The sequence below is a fragment of the Neopsephotus bourkii genome, unplaced genomic scaffold (assembly GCF_033783945.1).
Source record: "Neopsephotus bourkii isolate Nb327-2 ecotype Australia unplaced genomic scaffold, CSIRO-AGI_Nbou_v1 NB_53, whole genome shotgun sequence".
In the NCBI taxonomy this organism is placed as follows: Eukaryota; Metazoa; Chordata; class Aves; order Psittaciformes; family Psittacidae; genus Neopsephotus; species Neopsephotus bourkii.
In genome coordinates, this window is record NW_026900570.1 from 7,527,468 (window position 1) to 7,540,413 (window position 12,946).

Genomic DNA, 12,946 nt, shown 5'->3' on the forward strand with positions numbered 1-12,946 from the left:
AGTCAGTTTATTGACCTATAATTTCTATGCTGTTTAGCAGTATAGGTGGTGCCAGCCTTCACAGTGTTTGTGCAGCCATCTGGGAATGCAAAAAATGTAGCTTTCCTCCTCCTGGGGCAGCATCATTGGTAAGCTGCAGCTGACACCTAAGCTGCAACTTCGGCTCAGGACAAACTCACTAAACACCTTAAGCGTCTACCTTTTCACTAATGGATTTAAAACAAACTTGAAGTACTGTTGACAAAGCTTATTGCAAATATGTTACACAGATGATAGCAGGCACTAGCACCACTGGAAATGGGGCAAAGCATTGGATCTGTCTAAAATATTACCTGCCTCTACTACTGATCTGTTCAAACACTTCATGGTCTTTCACATTATTTACCTTCACAAACTCTGTGGTGGCAGCTGTGCCTTTATCTCTGATTTACAAGGGAGGAAGTTAGAGTATAGCTAAACACCTTGCCTATAGTCATAACGGAAGTATATGGCAACTAGGGAAATTAAACTCTAGATTAGTTTCCTGTTCATTAGACATTTCTTCCTCACTAAATCATATTTGGTTTTGCAGATGAAAATTCAGCAGTTGTTTGCTATGAACTGTGGTGTAGAACAAAAATTCTAATGCTTCTGCGTAACATAGTAGATGTGTCTGATCAATTACTTAATGCAAGCTGTAACATAGCAGGAATCATAGCAAGACTTTTCTTGGAAATACATGTAGGCTGTGTAAGACCTGAAATTATTTGTGTGTAAATAACTCACAGTATACTGCCCACAAACGACAGAAAACTGGCTTGAGACTGAGCTGCCAACCAGTAAAAATCAGTAGATTTGAAATGAGAGTGGGTAATGGAAAGCCTTTGTTGTTGATTCACCCACAGTACTTTCACAGAAGTCAGCCAGAGATGAAGTGCAGTCATTGAGACTTGTGTGTGAAGAACTAAAAGCTGTGGTGTGGATAGTGGAAAACATTTAGGTATTTACAATTTGTTATTGCATACCAGAGCAACTGGGAGATAGTAAGATTAAGGTTAACCACTTGCCAGATAACACTGCATCAAGCATCTTTGCTAGGGTTGCACATCTTAATGCTTATCTCAGAAATTCAGAGAACTATCCAGGAGCCTTGTTTCACAAGATGTCTTCTTTCCTGCATTAGGATGATTCAGACATAAAGAAGGTTGGGGGATTCTGGTTATAGACTTGCCACAAGGCATCCTGGTGAAAGATTAGTGAGACAGGCTGGCTGGAAGTGGAATAGTTTTATATAATCATACAAAGAATCTTGTGCCTTACTATAGAACAAAACACTCCAAGTTGCTTTGAAAGCCATATGATTTCCATGAGATCCAGCCATCTGATTTTTCTCAGGTTGCTATTAATGGCCCTATCTATCACAATCCTGAATGATATACAGTTTATAATCATTTCACTTTATTTCTGAGTGAAGAGAGTTTGTTACGGTGGAGTGTTGCTGGAGGGTACACTAGATGGCATTCTTGATAACTGTGCATTTCTATATACACTTGCTGATGCTCAAATATGGTTTAAGGATTCCTGGAATAATTTCAGCAAGCGTGCTAAATTCCCCATCTGTGACAGTTGCTTAAATGCTACACATATAGTTCTGGCTGTATATCACTTTGCTAGATACAAGAGAGTGGATGACTTGTGTTTAAGCTTTGACAGCTTGTTAACTAGTGCTCATCAAATTGCTAGGTTACCTGTTTTGAGCTAGTAGTCTTTTCAGTGTAAATCTAGCTGCCTCTACTGACTTCAAAGGGAGTAGCGGTTTTTTTTTTTTTATGGTAACTTTGGATCTGGCCCACTGTCTTTAAAACTCTACCCCCTGAAAGATCTCCTGTGAAGAAGCCCTGGGCAAACAATTATAATGACCTTCTTTCATGATATTATTGTAACATCCATTTTCTCCCCCCTTGTAATATTCAACACAACCAAGTTGCATTTAATATTAGCTAAAATCCAGATTGGGGCAAAGCCATTTCTGTTTACATTTTAAACTGCAAAGCATTCTTTAGGGATCTCTAAAAATAAAAGCCAGCAGAGCTGATGTCCATCTCTTCTGTAGCCCTTATTTGCACCATATAAATGAGCACAATCAGTATTTAGAGTTCTTGAAGGAGATAAATCTGTTATATTTACATTTTTCTTAGCAATCCAGGAATCTTCAGACATAAGATTTGTTATAAATAAATATTTATGATTTAGAGATAATATTTCTATCTGACACATGTAGCTGTGGGAGGATTTTATGCTGTATTAATATAAAAGAATGAAGTTTAATCAAAATGTCTGTGTTAGTTCTATTCAAAATGTCTAAGAAGGAAGTAATCTATCAGTCAAGAATTATTACTCGCTAGAGGGATATTTATCAATCATTCTAACTGAAAAAAAACAACCAAAAAATCAAAGAGCAGACTCAACCTAAATATTCATCATGACTCTGGCTTTTGTGGTTTCAGATGGGATTTCTTGGTCAGTTTTTTTTTTTTTTTTTTTTTTCAAATAAACTGCTACAAGGCACATGCAGAAAGTAGACTGCTGATGAAAGAAGTTTCTGTCCTTGTTTTTTACAGTCAGCAGACAATGATCAACAATCATGATCTGACATTTTGAATCACTGAACTAAAAGAGCTCTCAAAACTGCACCTAGTGCATCTGCATGCCCTAAGAAAGGATACAGTGGTTTTAATCTATGTCCAACAACTTGTAACCATCATTTTGTGGTCACTGTTTGCATAGTATTTTGAGCATATGTTAAAACTAACTAAATAAACAATGCAATCCGGTCAGATCTGCAAATACTAAATACATTGAACATTAACTGGAACATTCAGCTGAGCAAAATGAGAAAGGATTGCAGAGTATAGATGTAGTATTCGCTTTACATTAAAGTAGTTGTTTTATATGCTATGAAAATATTTTGGTGTAAATATACTATATACAATCCTTTAAATTTATGTTCCTCCTAAACTTCCAAAGTATGTTATGTAGCCAGCACTGTTTTTAATTTTCAATTTGCATCTATTGAAATCCAGTGTTAAAGTGCGGTCAGACACACTGTCACGTGAAACTAGTGCAGAGCAGCAGTTTAGTGAGCACTGAAAATTAGTCACTAATTGACAAATAATGTCACATGGAATTTTATTTGTAACTGTGTCATCTTTTGTCATTTTATACACAGGGATGAAACTTTCCCTGCATTTCATTTGCCTGTGGATTCTGGACTTCAGGGTAAGTTGGAGGGAAAAAAAGCACAGAAACTTAGAGGAAACTTTCTTCTTTCAGTATCGTCCCATACTGAGTGATCTGTTTCACCAAAAAATGGTTTATATAACAAATTTAACTGTTTTTATAACAAATATGGTCTGACGTGTTCCAGTGTGCTCAGAATTTGAAATTGCTCATCAAAGGGCATACTTCAGTCGAAGACTGACTGCAAGTTGTTCATAATATGCCTGTGGGCATCCTGTCTGTGTGCCATGCTCAGCACAGCCTTGTTCTAATAAGAAGTAAGAGTACCTAACCTAAAAAGATTGACTATTATTTTGTTTTTCACTATCTTTATTATAACCTACATGTCTTAAGTATTTGGTCATCTCTTTCATATGTCACACCATTTCTGTTGTATAAACTCCCATACCAAGACATACTCATGAACCGTTGCAGCATTTGTATATATGTACAAACTCTTGTACATATATATATTTGCTTGAGTCAAACCATACTTACATGCTAAGCAAATAAAAATTTGCTGATATAAACACATTGGCAGATAAATAGAAGCATTAGTAATTATTATCAAAATGAATATACTGGTTTTGTTTTGAACAAACAAGTATTTTATCTTGGATTTCTTTACCATTAATGCCATTTATTGAAATGTCTTGCTACTTGTATCATCTGCTTCAAAACAAACAAAAAAACTGTCTAGGTGTAGTTACTTCATCTTCAAATAGATCACACAGGCATTCTAATGACCCAAAGGTGAATGTCAAGCTATTAACAAAGCCGTAATTAAGTGAGCTTTAATTGATTCCAGGTTTATGATGAGATTTCACATGGTCCTGTACAGTGAATAGCTGCATGGAGTTGACCACATATAGTTTTTAAAGCATAATTAAGAATTCTTTGTTAGAATTCAGTGTTCCCTGTGAAAGAAGGAGGCATACCACCTCAGTGCTACCGAGAAGTCACTGCGTGATTTTTATATGAAATACGTTAAAAACATACAACTATACATACGTGTGTATATGCAGATATATGCATCTATACATTTGTCCAAACATATGTATATGTATATACAGATATACATATGAATATGAATACACATATATATACACAAAAATGCAGAGTTACAAACATTCACACTTGTATTATACATATTTATATTATTATACATATTTATATATGTATTATATATACATATATAGATGCCATGCTTTGAAAAGTGGATTTTGGTGTGTTTTTAAGCTATGATGTGAAAATAATTTTAACTAGAAGTCCAAAAGATGTCAATTTTTGATTCCTTTCTGTTCAAGAAAGGCTGATGCATAATTATATTATGCTTTTGGCATCTCTCTCAAATAAAATCTCATTTGAATAGCTAAGGGTTCAAATAAATGTTACTTTACTTAGGCTCTCAGTAACAATAATAGTTTTCACAGTTCATTTGTTCTTGTTTTACTTCATACAGCTGTGTATGGAAATCACGTCTGCAAGTCATTATACAATTTTGATGTTCCTATTTGAATCATCTGCAGAGACTGATTGAAAACATACTTCACCTTTGATGTATTCTTATTTCCCCTGTATTTCCCTTCATATTTAGTTCATTATGGTATTCCTGGAATGCCAAGTCTTTCTGACATTCATATACCCATGAAGACAGCAACAGATCCAGCTTTACTATTACATGCAAATTACATCTAATGTCCTATACTTATATAAATCACAAAGTAGTTTTAAACTGATAAATGCCAAGAAATATAAATAGTAACTCTGGATCATAGCGACATGAAAAATAGCAGAAAGATTTAGGCATTGAATATTGACCTTAACTTTGCATTGTCTGGATGTTCCTGGGTGAAGTCAAAAGCTTAATATTAGGCTTTTATTGTATTCATTAGCAATCTCTCATACTGTACTGGAGCTTCATGTCAAGCAAAAATGCATTAAAATGTGTGTTGTATCACTAAGAGATGATGTAAATCTTTATTGAGTCTTTATCTCTTTTCACATTGAAGGCTGATTAATCCCTTCCATTTTCTTTTATGAAGGGATAGACAGACCACAGAAGAGCCAAAGGGATGAGACTAAATCATGTAATCTCTGACCAACAAGTAGTAGAAGCACTGAGCATGTGTGGTTCTAAGATACACAGGATATAGGTAGAAGATCTGGAGACTGGCTGTGCTCAAACATATATTTTTAACCAGAAGTAATTTCTCTGCATCTGACAATGGTATATTACATATCACCATATTTGTACCTATTTTGCACAATTGACTCAAGTAGAGTCCACATGAGTACATGTACATAATGGCTGGATTATTAAAGAAGGTGGAAATTACAAGAATATACCAAATCTCTATGTTCATACCTTCTACACAAAATGTATCTTCTGGATTTCCCACAATTAAAATTACTATATTATATGATGATTGGTCTCATCTTAGAGACTAGGTTATGGATAAGAATCTCTGAAAATGTGTGTTCAACCTGAAGTAGATACCAGCCACAGCTACTTCCATCCACTTTGTACGTGGCATCTGGATAGGGCAAAACCTGAGCTTGAGGCTCTTTTCAGTTTTCAGGAATCTTTCAATTTCTCATTGCTTTTCCTCAGGCAAACGAAATAACTGCAGAGCTCCAGGCAACATTGACAGCTGGGGAAGGAAAGATAAATTCCAGAAGCCTGCTTTGTTTCTTTGCAGAAAGGAATGCAGGATTCAGGGAGATTTAAACAGAAAACGCAGTTGAGATAGCCGCTCACTTAGTAGCCAAGTCACAAAGGATGTGTCATTCTCAGAGAAATCATGCTGACTCTTTATTTCTTTCTGTCCTAAAGAACCTTAGTTAGTTTCTGTGTAGCCTAACAGCTCTGAGCACTGACCTAAGAAGGAAGAAATCCCTTTAGCAGGAATTGGCTTTCATCTCCCACTTCCTGGGGAAGCCACTACATTTCAAATAAATGGTTAGTAGCATTGTGTTCTTCTCCAAGAATCCAGTAGCTGTAAAAACAATGTTTTCTGGAGGTCTGATCTGCTCTATGCACATAAGATCTACACTGATAATGCTTAGCAGGTCAGCGAGACCCTGGGGCAACTTCAGTGAAAGGGTGCCTGCTAGACACCCAGCATGGTCTTCTGTGTGAGCTTTACAGTGCAGTGTTCAACCATGCTAAAACATAAGTGCTTCTGCAATTGTGCAGAAATTAAGCTTTTGAGGAAGTTTAAAGTCAAAAAAGACAATAAGTGTGAAGACCAGTGCCTTTGATGTTTAATGGCATCTGAACATGGGCTTTCAGAAACACCATTTTAGATGTAGTTAGCCAAAAATCATCCTTTCCTCAGGTAGGTGATTAAATCCTTTTCTTTTTGTTTATTTTGCATTTGGATTCAACCTTAAGTCCTATGCCAGATAACATCTTGCCCCTAAGCAAGGCTTGTGTGATCTTGCACTCAGTGAGGTGAGCTTAAGTATGAAATTGGCCCTTTAGTCACCTGTCAGTTCTCATAACAGGCACTAGCTCTCAGCACGTCAGCTTTACAGCTGTTTAACCATGAGAACAATGATTTAAAAAGAGGGGTTTTTGGTCTTCTCAGTATCTGTAGTAAGTAAGTAAAAAGGGAGTATTCAATGCAAGCTCTCTGCCAGCAGACCAGTGTTATGTGGAGTATAGTGGCAAAACAAGATACTCTGAGTCAGGTTGTATTTCCAAGTGCAGGGAAAACCTTATTCTCATGGAAAACACATTGCTGTTGATTCAGAGAAGGATGGAATTTCTTCTTGTAGTAATGTAGGACATAAACATTTAACTAACATGAAGACCACTGCACAATTTAACTACAAACTCACAAGGTTCGCTGAGGTTCAAATCAAGGAGTCTTTATAAGTAGGCTAAGCATCTCATTTTTAATTGCAGATAGTATATTTTCATAGCAATACTATTATCTTATATACTAATCTCTGAAGAGTTAGCTTTTTTCTAAAAGCCGGAAATTATTCTGATAACAAAGAAGAGTATATTTATGCAAATAGCACTTACAAAACCACTTCCTTTGAATAACATAAATTGTAGGGCAGAAGCTGTTTAGGCATCTTATGTACTGGTAAAAGAATTAGGCATGGTCAGCACAGAAATACAATCACTTTTCAGCTATTTTCTATGAATTGAAGAGGTTTCGTGTTTTGTCCCCTGGAGGAAACTACCCCTTTATGGCTGCAGGGTATACTTTGCAAGTGAAGGCCCAATTCATCAGCTGGTGCGTCTTTGTATTGCTAAGAGACTCAAGAGGGGAAAGAACTTCTGTCAGTGGTAAGACAGTCTGCTGATGCCAGATGAAAGATGAAAATTATTACGTGATTCAAAGCTCTTGCTTCAGAGATGGAAATACAGGATAAATGTGTAAGAAGGAGTTAGGCACAGGCCTTCACATATCAATATATTGACCTAGGTATTGGAAAGAATATGGAGCTCTGGTACAATAAAGGTCTCTGGAGCTTTGCTTCTGCTGACACCTAACCTTTCAGCCTTTATAAATGTGTAGCACAGTAGACAGTGAACAGTATGTAGAAAAGGTTTTTCTGACGCATCTGCAACTTGCTCAGATCACTGTGGGACATACAAAGCAGCAAGTGCAGCCAAAATGTATGTCTTCAGGAAATGGAAATACCTAGTGGAGGCTCAACATTTGTTTTCCTGACATAATAAAGATTATAGAATATTCTCACTGAATTAGGAGCACAAGGTTTGGGTTTTTTTCTAGTCCTTAATGTAAGCTTCCAAGACACTGTGGGCAATGAAGTGTAACCACACTGAAATTCACCAGCATATTCCAGCAAGCATAATAGGTAAGGATAGGCAAATTAGAATAAACTGTTAACAACTCCCTGCAGATGTCCTAATTTTGCTATGTATAAAAACTTGCCATTTCTGAGAAATCTTCAAAAGAGGTGGTTTTGTTTGCAGCACTTCAATGAAATACTTTGCTTTACATTGAGCATTTCCTGTTATGTTTAATATTCAAACAAGGAAATGGGTAATATCATTGTACTTCAACAACTTCAACACTGTGGTTTGAGTTTTGGTTGGTTTGGTTTGAAATAAATTCTACTAAATTCTATTTCTTGAGAATTTTAATTTGATTCACCAGTTCCTTACCCTTAAGAAAACTGTTTGCTTAACAGGAATATTTGCTAAAGACACTAAAAATATCTGACTTGTAAAAACTTGTAGATCACTCCCTGTGAGGTTCTTCCAATATACTGTCTGGGGAATTTCAGAGCCAGATTGCATATATACAATTTAATACTGATATATTTGGCTTTTATGAACTTCCTGACTCCCATTTTGAACTTAAATATAGACATATATTTGGAGAGTCTGTAAGCTGCTTGTAACAGTGAATTCAACCAATTATGCTTGGAGCTGATCTAGCATATCACAATACAGTGTAAAACTCTAAGAGATTCGTATTTACTAGATGAGGTTTTACAAGACTGCATTGGAACCATGCTACAATATGTGATAATACTGGTAGTGGGTTAAGCATAAAATAAACTGCTGGGAAAATGTAAGAACAATTATATGCCTTCTGCATGAAACATCAAAGATTATAAAGAAGTAATTTTGAGATTCAACGCAACTTCAGGCCCCTTAGTCTATTTGTAATCATGGGCATATTTTGTGTACAGTTAACTCACCTTCAGCATTTTACTACCTGCACTACCTTATACAAAGGCAGAAACCTGTCATTTAGTATGTTGCACTATGTCCTATAAACCTCATCAAATTTGCTCCCTTCCAGACCTTGGCAAATGTACAAGGATTACTTAACAAGTTCATTAGTAATAAAAAAAAATTGTTGAACCCTCAAAGTCTTACCTAATCACGGGAAATAATTAATATTTCCAACTGTATTATTAGTAGTGTCTGCTTTAGAAAGGCAATTAATTTCTTTTCTCAGCTAATAATGATTCTTAAAAAGATTAGTTCTGATGATCACTCTTCTATCCCTTTCCCCAGCTTTCAAAATCTCATACAGCTTTTTTGCCAAGAATTCTGTAAGACAAGTACAAAGCACAGTTTCATCATCTACCTGTATTCCTGTCCTGGGTTCAGCAGTAGCAGTCATTTTTCTCCTTCTTGGTAGCTGGTACAGTGCTGAGTTTTGACTTTCGGCCTGGGAACGGAGCTGATAACAATGATGTTTTGGTTTGGCCAAGGACTTTGTGAGCCTCATGCTCTGCCAGGGAGGAGGGAAGCCGGGAGGAAGCAGAGAGGACACCTGACCCAAACTGACCAAAGAGGTATTCCATACCACAGCACGTCATGCCCAGGATGTACCTGAGAGTTACCCGGAATGGCTGGTAGACTGCGGGGTTGGAGGAGATATCAGTTGGTGCTTCGTAAGGCTGGGGGGGAGCAAGCTATCACTCGGCTGGTGGTGAGGTGGTGTGTTCTCTTCCCTTGTTATTTCCTTTATCATTACTATTATTGGTAGCAGCAGTAGTAATTTGTGTTATACCTTAGTTACTAAACTGTTCTTATCTCAATCCATGGGAGTTGCATTCTTTTTGGTTCTCCTCTCTGTCCCTCCGGGAGTAGGGGGAGGGCAAAAAGGGGGGTGGTGAGTGAACAAGCTGTCTGGCTGGGTTTAAACCACAAAAATTCCCTATCATGAGGTTATACCAATTGTGTGAGGATATACAGACGGAGCAGTAGAGAAGGCAGAACAGAGTGTAGTGTTCATGTGATGATGGTGGTCTTTGATTTCTAAGATTCATCTGGATTTTGAATTTGGATTCTGCATATGGATTCTGCATTTCCAAATAAATGATTTAATTTTACTGGATTGAAGAGAGTTTCAATAAATAATGATTTCATCTGTAAATGCCTACAGTTATCAAAAAAGGGATATTCTGTATTCCTTCAGTGATAGCAAGAGTACGGTGTTAAAAAAAAATAAAATTAAATAAAGGATGTTTAAAGTGAAACTTGCAGAATGATTAGGTGGAGGTAGTCATTCAATTTTAAAATCCATATTTCAAGAGAGCCAAATAGCTATTCTTGCATTAGTTTTAGGCTTCACAATGTAAAACAGACAATTTTCACTTAAGAATAGTCTTACAGTAATCATAACATTATAAAGATTTAAAAGAAGCAGGCTATTGATATCTCCATCTGAAACTTATAGCTTAAGTCACATATCATAGGAGAGATTCCAGAGTAGATACAGGCTTAGCAGAAAAATTATAGGGACATTTGATTTACCTTATTATCTTAGAGTTACTTCTTATGAAAGTCACATCCCAGTCAGAGATGGACAGTCCAGTGAAGAGACATTCAACAGAAAGCAGCCCTCAAGGAACAGAGGCAAAGAACAGAAGTATTCTGACATAAAAGCATAGAATAGTTAAGGTTGGAAAGGACCTTAGTATTATCTAGTTCCAACCACCCTACCATGGGCAGGGATGTCTCACAATAGACCCTGTTGCCAAAGGCTCTATCCAACCTGGACATACTGGTGTTATACTAAATACTTCATCCAATACCTGCAGCTGATTGCTTTAACAAGTTTCTATCAAAAGAAATATTAGAAACTTTAATTTCAACTTGTCACAAGTGCTATGGACAATTCTGTGAACTTAAATAAATCATCTCTAGTTCTTTTATCGTATGCCAATAATGTATTCCTCTTGTTCAATAAAGAAATAGAATCAAGAGAAGGATAAGAATTCTTGCATTTATTTATTTTTTTGGCCCAATATGAGCTAATTGAAAAAAGCTTTTCAAAAAGGCATTTAAAGAAAAAGAAATCGTGTTAGCTGCATGTTCATAAGCTAACTGAACTCACAAGTGAAAAACATTTTTCTGAATGTGAAGCAGTGAACACTGAACTTGTTAATGTTTAGACTTCCCCATATTCTCTCATCTAGAGCAATCCTAAGGTGCAGTATGATGTGTATCACTTCCCTAAGTAGAGGCAATTTAGAAGCAAGAGTGTGCAGGAAATGTAAGTGATCATCTGCAAAAAATGTCTATTTGGATGTTTAACATGTACTGCCATGTCAATGTTTAGTGGGGCTCATGTCCCTTCTTTTAAAAATGCAATGATACAAACTACTAATTTAGTGTCTCTTTAGCTGCAACTTCCAAAATTTTTAATCTTAATCTGTTCCTTTATATGAAATCAATGTTTTAATGTAAAACCTGATTAACATCAGTGGACAAAATTAATATAAATATAAATGGCTTTTTTTGTCTTGTGGTACTACCACTACCCATGTCTTTGGTTTATAAAAACACGCAACATGCAATCCCAGACTTTTGCATCTTGAAAACTACTACTCAGAATTGCATAACAAGTTATAGCAAACTGAGTTCCTCATCTTCTTCAGAGCAGCTATGGACACAAGATGTTCATTGGACTGTAAAAAGTGAATACTTCAAGAAGAAATAATTGTTTAAGAGGAAACATAATAATATTTTCAAAATAATTACATGGAACCTGGCTATGAACACAAGAAATGGTACAACTTTTCTTGCAAAATGATATTAACAGAGAGCATGTTAATCATTATAGCCAGTCATTTCCTTCATATCAAGAAAAAGTCACAAGTTTCTAATTTAAAGTGTTTTGAAAATAATAATAATAATTAAAAAAAATAAAATAAATCCACAATCAAGTTAAAAATCCACAAACTCTCTGAATGACATCCTTAATGTATTTATAGAAAAGAAGGTGCTCAATGTCATGAAATATTTACTCACCCATTTCTTTAAATTATGTAAGTTTTCTCATGGAATTTAACTGAAATCAAGCCGATAAACTTTACCTAACAGTTGAAAATGTTAGTAATTGTTTCTTTTTCAGTCAGTTTTTTTAAATTATTATTTCTCCTGTTTGTTAAAATGCACTGGCTTTGAGCCTTACCATTTTTCTTTGTTCCTGTGCAGTTCTCAGCATGCAGAATGTTTATAAGGTAGGGATAAATGAATCTCTTCAGATTTACTATTTTAATGCTTATAAAATATTAAAAGCTAATATAAGAAGATGAAAAGCAAACAATAGGAAGAACTGATTTGAGATGATCAAGCACTTTATTTTTCTCATGGTGCATTCTATTAGTCTGTATTTTAATGTAACAATGACATAATAGAAGAAAATAGGTCAATATGGATTAGTACAGTTTCTTCATAGATATGTTTAGTTTCTATACTCATAGACCAAAATGCTAAGAACTGAAAGTCACTACCACAGCTACTATTTCACAAACTTTCAGTTTTTCCAGTAACTGAAAAAGATGCACATGAAAAGTTTTCAGATTACTTAGAGATCCAAATTCTTAATCAGGATGTGAAACAATTACAATTCATGGCTGCCTCAAAAGATTGTGAGAAAAAAAATTGATAGCAATGTATATTGAAAACTGGGATAGATAACAAGGTTGAAGGTGGCGTTATGGCTGCAGGGTCTTTTGTGCACTTTGGAAAGATTCTTAAAAGGTTATTGTTAGATAGGGAGCTAATGTTCATCTTGCCTCTGTAACTAATCTTTTTCTTCTGCATTCTGAAAAACGCCTCACAGGCAAAACATCACCTCTAACCTTGTTTTCTGTTCTGTGTATTTTATTAACCTTTCTTTTCTAAGTCTACAGTTTTCATTCAAGCACAGACCCTGATAGCAATCTAGGT